The sequence below is a fragment of the Zalophus californianus genome, chromosome 1 (assembly GCF_009762305.2).
Source record: "Zalophus californianus isolate mZalCal1 chromosome 1, mZalCal1.pri.v2, whole genome shotgun sequence".
In the NCBI taxonomy this organism is placed as follows: Eukaryota; Metazoa; Chordata; class Mammalia; order Carnivora; family Otariidae; genus Zalophus; species Zalophus californianus.
Genome location: NC_045595.1, coordinates 62,072,982 through 62,086,315, shown reverse-complemented (window position 1 = coordinate 62,086,315; position 13,334 = coordinate 62,072,982). Strand labels below are relative to the sequence as shown.

Below are 13,334 nucleotides of genomic sequence, written 5' to 3'. Positions count from 1 at the left end.
TGACTAAATGATTACAGTGTTTAATTTGTAAAAAAACTTTGTAAAAAAGAAATATATTCTGAGACATGGTTTTCACTCAAAATTATGGTACTTAGAGTGACCCATGTTGCTTTGCATTACTCATTTTACTGCTGTATAATCTATTGTGTGAATGTGTCAAGATTCACTTATAGATTGTTCTTTTTTTTTTAAGATTTTTATTTATTTAAGAGAGAGCATGTGAGAGAGCACAGGTTGGGGGGAGGGGCAGGGAGAGAGGGAGAAGCAGGCTCCCCACAGAGCAGGGAGCCCGATGTGGGGCTCAATCCCAGGATCATGACCTGAGCCAAAGGCAGATGCTTAACCAGTTGAACCATCCAGGCACCTCTTATTGATTGTTCTTTGATAAATACTTGGGTTTCCAGTGTTTTGTTAATAAAAGCAGTGCTGCTGTGAATATCCTCATAAATGTCTCTTGGTACAAATATACAGAAGTTTCTGTGGGAGTGAGCTTGCTGGGGGTCATAAGCTATACAAATAATCAACTTTATTTTAGTAATATTGTTTTGCCAAAGTGGTCTTACCAATTTACCTTCATACAATGAATAAGAGCCTCTGTTGAGTCACTCTAACATTTAGTGTTGCTACATGTCTTAAGAGTAGAATAGCATTTCATTGTATTCTTTATTTGAATTTCCCTGAATTTTAGTAGTGTTGAGCATCTATTTATCATTACATGTATTTCCTTTTCTGTGAAATATATGTTTTGCCTTATTAGGTTGTTTCTTATTGGTTTGCCATTGGTTTTTTTCCCTTCTTGTTCTTAATATACTATATCTTCTGTATTTGTATTTTTTTCTCCATCCAATTTGCCAAATAGTGTCCCAATTTAATAGTCTTTACAAGAGGGCAATTTGGGGTTTTAATGATCATATTTTATTCACTGTAATTATTACGATTTTCGATTTTGTTATTTCTTTATTTTATCTTTATATTACTAATTCTGCCTTTCTCCTGCCTCAAACCTTTCCTATTACTTTTAGCATAAAGTCCATTTAAATTGTTATGACCTAAATTATTGTCCCAGAAATGTATACTTATTAACTCTTACTCTGTCCCATCTCTCATTCTTTTCCAGTTTCCGTGTAAATTCTGGTGGTTCTGAATTAGCTCCAGTCCCTGAAAGTATCATTCTCTAATTTGTTCTCTCCTGGGCTCGTTCTGTTTCTTGAAAATGTCTGTCTTTTGCTTTACCCCTCTTTCACTTAGTTCAACCTAAGGCTTTCCCCGAGTTTGAGGCTATGTTCTCTCCTTCTTGAGTGTGCTTATAGATTTCCTTTAAGCATTTTATAACTTCTGGTGTTTGACCTGGATTTTATGTACCATAACACAGTAAACCTAGCTTTTAAAATAATTTATATATGTATTTGATATGTAACATTACATTAGTTTCAGGTGTACGGTATAATGATTCAGTATTTGTGTATATTGCAAAGCGAACATGACAATAGGTCTAGTTAACATCCATCACCATATATAGTTATGGAAATTTTTTTTCTTGTGATAAGAACTTTTAAGATCTACTTGCTTAGCAACTTCCAAATATTCAGTGCAGTATTATTAGCTCTAGTCACCATGCTGTACGTTACATCCCCATGACTTAACTGGAGTTTGTACCTTTTGACCCCACTCACTCATTTTGCCCATCCCTTTGCTCCCTACCCCTGGCAACCACAAATCTATTCTCTGTATTTATGAGCTCAGTTTTTGTTTGGGATTTCACATATAAGTGAGATCATAACAATATTCATCTTTCTCTGTGTGACTTATTTAATTTACGATAATGTGCTCTAAGTCCATGTTGTTGCAAATGGCAAGATTTTCCTTTTTTTTTCTGGGTAAATAATACTGCATTTTATATATATACTCCACATTTTCTTTATCCATTCATTTATAAGCAACTTAGGTTTGCTTCCATATCTTGGCTATTGTAAGTAATGCTGCAGTAAACATGCGGGTACATACATCTTTCAAGTCATTTTTATTTTCAACTTTGTGAGGAACCTCCATACTGTTTTCCAGAGTGGCTGCACCAGCTTGCATTCCCACCAACAGTGTAGGAGGGTTCCCCTTTCTCCACATCCTCGCCAACATCTGTTGTTTCCTGACTTGTTAATTTTGGCCATTCTGACTGGTGTGAGGTGGTATCTCATTGAGGTTTTGATTTGGATTTCCCTGATGCCGAGCGATGTTGAGCACTTTTTCACGTGTCTGTTGGCCATTTGGATGTCTTCTTTGGAAAAATGTCTGTTCATGTCTTCTGCCCATTTCTTGATTAGATTATTTGTTCTTTGGGTGTTGAGTTTGATAAGTTCATTATAGATTTTGGATACTAGCCCTTTATCTGATATGTCATTTGCAAATATCTCCTCCCATTCTGTCAGTTGTCTTTTGGTTTTGTTGACTGTTTCCTTTGCTGTGCAAAAGCTTTTTATCTTGATCAAGTCCCAATAGTTCATTTTTGCCCTGGCTTCCCTTGCCTTTGGCGATGTGTCTAGGAAGAAGTTGCTGCGACTGAGGTGGAAGAGGTTGCTGCCTGTGTTCTCCTCTAGGATTTTGATGGACTCCTGTCTTGAGGACAGGAGTTGAGGTCTTTCAACCATTTTGAGTCTATTTTTGTGTGTGGTGTAAGGAAATGGTCCAGTTTCATTCTTCTGCATGTGGCTGTCCAATTTTCCCAACACTGTTTGTTGAAGAGACTGTCTTTTCTCCATGGGACATTCTTTCCTGCTTTGTTGAAGATTAGTTGACCATAGAGTTGAGGGTCCATATCTGGGCTCTCGATTCTGTTCCATTGATCTCGGTGTCTGTTTTTGTGCCAGTACCATACTGTCTTGATGATTACAGCTTTGTAATAGAGCTTGAAGTCTGGAATTGTGATGCCACCAGCTTTTCTTTTCTTTTCAGCATTCCTCTGGCTATTCGGGGTCTTTTCTGGTTCCATACAAATTTTAGGGTTATTTGTTCCATTTCTTTGAAAAAAGTGGATGGTATTTTGATAGGGATTGATTTAAATGTGTAGATTGCTCTAGGTAGCATTGACATTTTCACAATATTGGTTCTTCCAATCCATGAGCATGGAACATTTTTCCATTTCTTTGTGTCTTCCTCAATTTCTTTCATGAGTATTTTATAGTTTTCTGAGTACAGATTCTTTGCCTCTTTGGATAGATTTATTCCTAGGTATCATCTGCAAAGAATGAGAGTTTGACTTCTTCTTTGCCAATTTGGATGCCTTTGATTTCTTTTTGTTTGACTGCCGTGGCTAGGACTTCTAGTACTATGTGGAATAGCAGTGGTGATAGTGGACATCCCTGCTGTATTCCTGACCTTAGGGGAAAAGCTCTTAGTTTTTCCCCATTGAGAATGATATTTGCTGTGGGTTTTTCATAGATGGCTTTTATGATATTGAGGTATGTACCCTCTATCTCTATACTCTGAAGAGTTTTGATCAAGAAAGGATGCTGTACTTTGTCAAATGCTTTTTCTGCATCTATTGAGAGGACCATATGGTTCTTGCTCTTTTATTAATGTATTGTATCATATTGATTGCGAATGTTGGACCAATCTTGCAGCCCAAGAATAAATGCTACTTGGTCGTGGTGAATAATCCTTTTAATGTACTGTTGGATCCTATTGGTTAGTATTTTGGTGAGAATTTTTGCATCCATGTTCATCAGGGATATTCATCTGTAATTCTCTTTTTTAATGGGGTCTTTGTCTGATTTTGGGATCAAGGTAATGCTGGTCTCATAAGATAAGTTTGGAAGTTTTCCTTCCATTTCTATTTTTTGGGACAGTTTCAGAAGAATAGGTATTAATTCTTTAAATGTTGGGTAGAATTCCCCCTGGGAAGCCATCTGGCCCTGGGCTCTTGTTTCTTGGGAGATTTTTGATTACTGCTTCAATTTCCTTAGTGGTTATGGGTCTGTTCAGGTTTTCTATTTCTTACTGGCTCAGTTTTGGTAGTTTATACATCTCTAGGAATGCATCCATTTCTTCCAGATTATCTAATTTGCTGGCATATAGTTGCTCATAATATGTTCTTATAATTGTTTGTTGTTCTTTAGTGTTGGTTGTGATCTCTCCTCTTTCATTCATGATTTTATTTATTTGGGTCCTTTCTCTTTTCTTTTTGATAAGTCTGGCCAGGGGTTTATCAATATTATTAATTCTTTCAAAGAACGAACTCCTAGTTTCGTTGATCTGTTCTACTGTTCTTTTGGTGTTTATTTCATTGATTTCTGCTCTGATCTTTACTATTTCTCTTCTCCTGCTGGGCGTAGGCCTTATTTGCTGTTCTTTCTCCAGCTCCTTTAGGTGTAAGGTTTGCTTGTGTATTTGAGACCTTTCTTGTTTCTTGAGAAAGGCTTGTACTGCTGTATACTTTCCTCTTGGGACCACCTTTGCTGCATCCCAAAGATTTTGAACAGTTGTATTTTCATTTGTTTCCATGAACCTTTTTAATTCTTCTTTAATTTCCTGGTTGACTCATTCATTCTTTAGTAGGATGCTCTTTAGCCTCCATGTATTTGAGTTCTTTCCGACTTTCCTCTTGTGATTGAGTTCTGGTTTCAAACCATTGTGGTCCGAAAATATACAGGGAATGATTCCAGTCTTTTGGTACCGGTTGAGACCTGATTGGTGACCTAGGATGTGATCTATTCTGAAGAATGTTTCATGGGCACTAAAGAATGTGTATTTTGTTGCTTTGGGATGGAATGTTCTGAATATATCTGTGAAGTCCATTTGGTCTTTATTTCCTTATTGATCTTTTGCTTAGATGGTCTGTCCATTTCAGTGAGGGGGGTGTTAAAGTCCCCTACTGTTATTGTATTGTTGTCAATGTGTTTCTTTGATTTTGTTATTAATTGGCTTATATAATTGGCTGCTCCCATGTTAGGGGCATCGATATTTACAATTGTTAGATCTTCTTGTTGGATAGACCCTTTAAGTAGGATATAGTGTCCTTCCTCATCTCTTATTATAGTTTTTGGTTTAAAATCTAATTTGTCTGATAGAAGGATTGCCACCCCAGCTTTCTTTGGATGTCCATTAGCATGGTAAATGGTTTTCCACCCCCTCACTCATTTCTTGTCTTTTTGATACTAACCATTCTGATAGGTGTGAGGTGATACTTCATTATGCTTTTTATTTGCATTTCCATGATGATTAGCGATGTGAGCACCTTCTCATGTACATGTTGGCCATCTGTATGTCTTCTTGGGGAAAATGTCTATTTAGATCCTCTGCCCACTTTTTAATTGGATTGTTTGGTTTTTTTTGCTATTAAGTTGCATATGTTCTTTATATATTTTGGATATTAACCTTTTTTCAGATACATAATTTGCAAATATCTTCTACCATTCGGTAGGTTGCCTTTTCATTATGTTAATGGTATCCTTTGCTATGCAGAAGCTTTTTATTTTGATGTAGTCCTACTTGTTTATTTTTGCTTTTGTTGCCTTTTTTTTGCTTATTTCTGCTGTTGGTGTCAAATCCAAAAAATCATCACCAAGACCAGTGTCAGAGAGCTTCCTGCCTATGTTTTCTTGTAGGAGTTTTATGGTTTCAAGTCTTACATTCAAGTTGTTAATTCATTTTCAGTTAGTTATTGTTTATGGTGTAAGATAGTGGTCCATTTTCATTTTTTGTATGTGGCTGTCCGGTTTTCCCAGCACTACTTATTGAAAAGACTGTTCTTTCTCCATTATATATTCTTGGCTGCTTTGTTGTAAAGTAATTGACCATATATTCATGGGTTTATATCTGGGCTATATAGTCTGTTCCATTGATCATGTGTTTGTTTTTATGCTGAGTCCATACTGTTCTGATTACCCTAGCTTTGTAATATAATTTGAATTCTGTTGAGTTCCTTATATTCTCAGCACACTCTTTGTACTGAGGTTAAGATTTTCTGACAAGTTCTTTCTCCCAGCTTGTAACTTTTTTTTTTCCCATTCTTTAAGGCATATTTTGATGAACCAAACACCTTATATAAAGTCAAATATATTAATCTTTTTTGGTTAGTGTGTTTTGTGTTTTGTTAAGGAACATCTTCCTTACCTTGAGGACAGATATATTCACATATATTTTCTTCTGAAAGTTTAAAATTTGATATTTCAGTTTCTAGTCACTCTGGTGTTGGTCTTTATTTACAAGATAGAATCCATTTTTATTTTCTTTTCCATGTGGATTGTCAATTTTTTCAGGTTCATTTTTTTTTATTTATTGAGAGAGAGAGAGAATGGTAGAGAGAGAGCATGAGACGGAGGAAGGTCAGAGGGAGAAGCAGGCTCCCTGCCGAGCAGGGAGCCTGATGCGGGACTCGATCCCAGGACTCCAGGATCATGACCTGAGCCGAAGGCAGTCGCTTAACCAACTGAGCCACCCAGGCACCCTTGGGTTCATTTGTTAAATGGTCCTTCCTTTCCTCAAAGAATGCCATTATTACCTCTATCATATATTCTCTTCTCTAATAGTTATATAGTTAGTCTTTATTCTGTTCCGTTAGTTCATTTTCTATGTGCCAATACACACAGAAGACATCTGTATTTTGGGGTGACTAAGGTCTTTAAATTTATTTCTCATTGTTTTTATCTGATTTTGGAATTAATACAAGCCTATAGAATTGAGTTATGGAGTATTCAGTCTTTTCCTGCTCTCTGAAATAGTCCCTGTGTTTTGGTTTAACCATTCTTTGGAAGTCTGATAGAACTAACATTCTAAAATTGTCTGAGCCTAGAATTTTCTCTGTGGGAAAATTTTTAACTAATTTGATATGAGTAGGATTGTGCAAGACTGTTGAATCACAGATCTCTACCTCTGAAACAAATAATGCAATATATGTTAAGGAAAAGAAAAAAGAAGAAGATAGCAGGAGGGGAAGAATAAGCTTTCTATTTTTTCTTGAGTCACTTTGGTAGTTTCATTTTTCTAGGAATTTGTCCATTTGTCTGAGTTTAAAATTTTGTCGTCTTGATAGGTTTTTTTTTTTTAAAGGATATTCTGTCCCACTGTGTCTTATTTATTTATTTATTTATTTATTATTCAGATGTTAACATACAGTGTTATATTAGTTTCAGGTATACAGTATAATTCAACAATTCTATAAATTTCTCAGTGTTCATCAAGATAAGTATATTCTTCATTCCATTTTTTTTACTCATCACCCCACCTCCCTCCTCTCTGGCAACCACCAATTTGTTCTCTGTATTTAAGAGTCTGTTTTTTTGTTTGTCTCTTTTTTTCTTTGTCCATTCCACATATGAATGAAATCATATAGTATTTGTTTTTCTCTGACTTATTTCACTTAGTATTATCTTCTCAGTCCATCTATATTGTTATAAATGGCAATATTCCATTCTTTTTTATGGCTGAGTAATATTTCATTGTATATATATATACTGTGTCATCTTTATCCATTCATCTATCAGGGGACACTTAGGTTGCTTGCATATCTTGGCTATTGTAAATAATGCTGCAATAAACATAGGAGTGCATATACCTTTTCAAGTTATTGGGTTTTTTTTTCTTTCTTTCAGTAAATAGCCAGTACTGGATCATATAGCAATTCTATTTTTAATTTTCTAAGGGACTGCAATACTGTTTTCTACAGTGGCTATACCAGTTTGCATTCCCAGCAACAGAGCATGGGGGTTCGTTTTTCTCCACATCCTCGCCAACACTTGTTTCTTGTGTTTTTTATTTTAGCCAGTTTTGATAGTTCTATGTTTATTTTTTTAACTCTACAGTATCTGCTGTCATGTATTTATTTTTGTTTGGACTATCATTAATTTATGTTTAAGTGCTCACCCCATTTTTTATCAATTTTACTAAAAGTTTGACTATTTTGTTAGTACTTTTAAAGAACCAGCTTTTGGCTTTATTATTATAGTTGTTATATTATTATTATTATTGTTATATTGTTATTATTTTGGTTTTATTATTACAGTTGTTATTATTTTGGCTTAAAAACAGAAATTTATTTTCTCACAGTTCTGGAGGCTAGAAGTGCAAGACCAAGGTGTCAGCATGGTTGGTTTCTTCAAAGACCTTGCTCCTTGGCTTGGTAGATGGCCATCTTTTCCCTATGTCCTCACATGGTCTTCCCTCTGTAGCTGTCTGTGTTTTAATCTCTTATTATGAGGAGATAAGTCATATTGAATTAGAGCCCACTCTAATCTCATTTTACTTTAATTATGTCTTTAAAATCTTGTCTCGTATTTTGACACATATGCAGTCATACTCTGAAGTACTTTGGTTTAAGACTTTAATATTTGAATTTTGGGAGTACCCAGTTCAGCCCACAATTGTGCACATTAGCATATGTGTGTGTGTAAATGTGTACTTATATATATGTGTATATATGTATTGGGTGGGCATGTTTGTATGTGTATGTGAATGTATATGTGAACATGTGCCTGTGTGTGTATGTGTATTGTGTGGGCATATGAGTATATATGTGTGTGTGAGAAGAAACAGCACTTGAAAAAATTATACTCTATTTGGTGATTCTTGAAGTTTAGTTTCCTTGTACTATTGGCCCATGTGTGTATTTATTTGCACTTAGTTGGAATGGAACATAATCATTTTCCTCTGAGCTTTCCCCTACCTAACATTTTATGATTATCCTCCCCTATTGGTGCATAATCTTCATAATTACCACTTCAGTGGCTGCTTAATATTCCATAGAGTGCGTAAGGAATGATTTACTTAACCTTTTTGTTGCTTTTTATAATTGTAGATAAGGCTCAAATAACCACTTTAAATTTTTTCTTTTGATGAATTATTTCATGACAACTTCCTGAAGTGGAATTACTGATCAAAGAAAGAGAACGTTTTACAGCTCTTGACAAAACCATTGCTTTCCAAAGGTTGTAACAAATTTTCTTACTGAAATATATTTGACATATAACATTGTATATATTTAAGATATACAGCATGTTTGATTTGGTAGTTTGTATATTGCAGTATGATTGTCATTATAGCTTTAGTTAGCACCTCTGTCACATCATGTAATTATCAGTTCTTTTTTGTGGTGGGAATAATTAAGATCTGGTCTCTTAGCAGATTTTTCCCCTAAACAACGTCTCTTCCATTCCCCAGCCTCTTAGCCCCTCATAATTATTTTATTCTTTGTTTTTATGAGTTCAATAAGCAATGTCATATGATATTTGTCTTTCTGTGTCTGACTTATCTCAGCATAATGCCCTCAGGGTCCATCCATGTGTTGCAAGTGGCAGGATTTCCTTCTTTCTCATGGGTGACTAATACAGGCACTCACACAACACACACACACACACACACACACACACACACACACACACACACAACATTTTCTTTATCCATCCATCTCTTGATGGATTCAGGTTGTTTCCATATCTTGGCTATTGTGAATAATGCTGCAATAAACATGGGAGTGTGTATATCTCTTCAGTATCCTGTTTTCATTTTCTTTGGTTATATGCCCAGAATTGGAATTGCTGGATCATACAGTAGTTCTATTTTTAATTTTTTCAGAAACCTCCATATCATACCCCATCCAAATCACAACTGTTTCTCCCTTCTCCAGGAGTAACCACTATCTTGACTTTTATAGTTATCACTGTATTTCATTTTTTAGATTTATCACCCAAATGTGCGTCCCTAAACATTACAGTTTTGTCTTGCCCACTGAAAATTTACAAATCTTTTTAAGTCTCTGATAATCAGCATGTTCATCTCTTTCTGTTCCATACATATGCTATTAAAGAACTTAGGTTATTCACCTTGCAGAAGTTCCAGCAGTCTGGGTTTTGCTCATTGCATCCTCATGGTACAATTTCAGCTTGTTTCCCTTATCATGTATATTTCTTGGAAATTGATACCTGGATCAAAAGGCTTGATCAGACTCAGGTTCTGTCCCTTTGGTAAGATTTAATGTGGTGTTCTTTCATCAGGAGTCACAAAATGTCTGGGTTTTGTGTGTGTGTGTGGGGGGGATGCTAGCATCTATTGATGCTTATTGTTTAGATCATTAACTTATTGGGGCTGCAAATTGATGTTCTGATTCTTTTTTCATTTATTAGAATACTTATATAAAGAGCTATTTCTCTTCATTCCTATTTGATTATAAAGTGTTACAGTTTACATAAAAAAGGTTAAATGCCTGATTCTTTCTGTTTATTTACCAGTTTTTTGAAAGTGAGATATGTGAAGGTATCACATTTGGGGAAAAAAACATTTGCATAGTTTCAAATAATCTTCCACAGTAATCTATATTAATTACAAAGGGAAAAATAGTAACTTTATAATGAGGCAGTCTGGCAGACATCATCTTAATTAAATGATCACAGTTAACATCACCAATAATAGGACAAATGGACACCTTGTGTCTCCTGATGTGATGACCAAGAAGACCACAATGTTATTTCTGTGGCATTCCTGACAGAAATTAATAACTTGAATCTAATCATGAGGAAACAGCGGATACACACAGGGAGAGCCGACAAAGTAACTGGCCTGTATGCTTCAAAATACTAAAGTCAAGAAAGATAAAGAAAGGCCGAGTGTTCCAGAATCAAAGAGACTAAAGAGACAAGACAACTAACTGCAGTATGTGGTCCTCGGCCAGAGAAAAAATGTTTTTCTTTTATTTTAAGGGCCATTAATGGCACAATTGGCACATTTTTAATAAGTTCTATAGATTAAATAATACTGTATTACTGTCCTTTTTTTGATCATTGTACTGTGTCTTTGAAAAAGAACATCCTTGTTTTTAGGAGATACTTGAGTATTTAGAGGTCAGTGAACATGTCTGCAGCTTGCTCTCATATTTCAGAGACAATGACATATATCTGTGTATATGATATTTATTAAAAGATAGGCTGAGGTATATTAAAAACTGTAAGGGTTTTTTTGAGCAAGAATCAGTTTGGGACAGGGCCAAAGCGGGGGTGGTTGGGAGTGCTCTACCAATCAGAGCCAGGGGAAAGGCTTCTATAGAGAAGGTAGGAAAGCAAAGAAAAGAAGTTATCTGATTGGCTATATCTTAAAACCTTGTTTGCTCTTTATGATTGGTTGTCCTTAGTGTTCTGATTTTGTAATTTTGGGGCATTTAAAGGCTTAGATTTTTGGTTGCTTAGGTAGGCTACCACAACATTAGAACCACCTCAGTCTAATAGCCTCCCTGTTTAATTAATGTAACATACATATATATATATATATATATAAAGAAAAATGCAAATGCAATATATTGTTAGCACTTGGGAAATCTGGGTGAAAAGTGCACAAGAATTCCTTGCCCTATTTTTGCAACTTTTCTGTAAGTCTGAAACTACTTAAAAATAAAAATTGGTTTCTTATCTTCTGAAGGGGACTTATATTTTTTACAAGTATTATAAGTTTATGAATTTAAACCTATTTAATGATTTTCAATTGATTGCTATTATCACTTTTATTGAAATTCAAAAGGTCTTTGACTGCTGAGTCCTTTTACATGACCCTAGTAGTTTTGATAGTTTCCTTCCTGACAAATACACAAATGTATGGGGCTCATCTCATATATTACCTGCTCCAGACCTGGAATCAGCCATTTTTTCAAGAAGCGTTGGTTTCTTTTTGTGGGAAAGGGTATTTCAGGACTACAGTCTCATTGCTAGAGGTATTTCTAGACCTTTTCAGTATAGTGAACATATATACAGAGATGAGAAACTCATGATTTCATAGTGATATATCTGCTGCAAATTCAGGACTGTCATTACTTCATCAATCTGAACGTCTGCATCTCCTTTCTTCCACACTAATAGTCCTGGTTCTGACACAGGGGATTATAGAATTTGAATATCCTATATTTGCTTATTTGCTTTATCTACATCACAGACACCATAGCCTCAGAATAACAATACCAATATAGTTTTTACCAATATAGTTACTGAAAACAATGACTTTTTTTGCATATGCTCTCTTACTCCTCACCCCTGCTTTTAAATGGTTGTACTAAATCTACACTATCATATGTATAGCCATCATATATCTTCTCTCTTTTAACTTTCATTGAGCTTATTTAATGCTCACCACCAGTCTTTATTTAAGGGCTGTGTAGTCATTTTGTTGTCTGGTGCTTGTTCTCCAGAAGATTCATTCTTCAGGAAGGGTTCATGGGAACAGTATTCTCTAAGGTCTTGTACGTTGATACCAGTTTGTGCCCTTTATACTTGAAAACCAGTTTTGCTGGATATAATCTTCTGTGTTTACATTTTCTTTTCCTGATTATCCTAAATCTGTTATTTCATTTGCTTCTGCCATAAAGCTTTGTATATGTAGTTGGAAAAGGGAAGATTACTTTAATGCTGAGTCATCTAATTATGGATATTTTGGTGTGTCATCTAAACTTGACAGGTGGCAGTTTCTTAAAGATTAGTTGCAAACTGGAATTTTAAAACCATGGCAATCAACCCTTTGTACTTTACTAAGTTAAATTCTATTTGTCTTTGTACTTTGAATAGATCTTTTCCTTATTCAAAGTGGATTTTGAAACATCATGAAATTATCATTTGGAAAATATCGAGATTTGGGACACTGACGGGGCACCTGTGTGGCTCAAATTGGTTGGGCATCACGCTTTCGATTTTGGCTCAGATCCTGTTCTCAGGGTCATGAGATTGAGCCCCACATCAGTTGTGCACTCAGTGTGGAATCTGCTTGAGATTCTCTGGCTCCCTCACCTTTTGCCCACGCTCTCCCCCACCCCGGCTCACTCACTTGCTCGCTCGCATGCATACTCTCTCTCTCTCTCAATAAATAAGTAAATACAATCTTTATTAAAAAAAAAAAAAAAGATTTGGGACATCAACAATTCATGGTAGCCAGTACAAGTTTTCCAAAATTCTAATTTTTACTCAAAAGCTTGATTTTTATCATTGGCACAATTTTCCTTGAAGTGGCAGCCTCACTTCATTTTTTAGAAAATGTCTGTTATGTACTTTAGTCTGAATTGCCATAATTTATGTCAGTAGTTCTTTTAATTTTTTTTATTAACATATAATGTACTATTTGTTTCAGGGGTAGAGGTCTGTGATTCATCAATCTTACACAATTCACAGCACTCACCATAGCACATACCCTCCCGATGTCCATCACCCAGCCACCCCAACCCTCCCACCCCCACCACTCCAGCAATCCTCAGTTTGTTTCCTGAGATTAAGAGTCTCTTACGGTTTGTCGCCCTCTCTGGTTTCGTCTTGTTTCATTTTTCCCTCCCTTCCCCTATGATCCTCTGTCTTGTCTCAAATTCCTCATATCAGTGAGATCAT

The 13,334-nt window shown here is 35.5% G+C and overlaps 1 protein-coding gene across 5 annotated transcripts in view; it reads left to right on the top strand.

Annotated features, from left to right (window-relative positions):
* The window catches only part of FBXL2 (F-box and leucine rich repeat protein 2), a 122,654-nt gene that overhangs the window by 33,442 nt on the left and 75,878 nt on the right, over window positions 1-13,334 (top strand). The window lies entirely within an intron of this gene.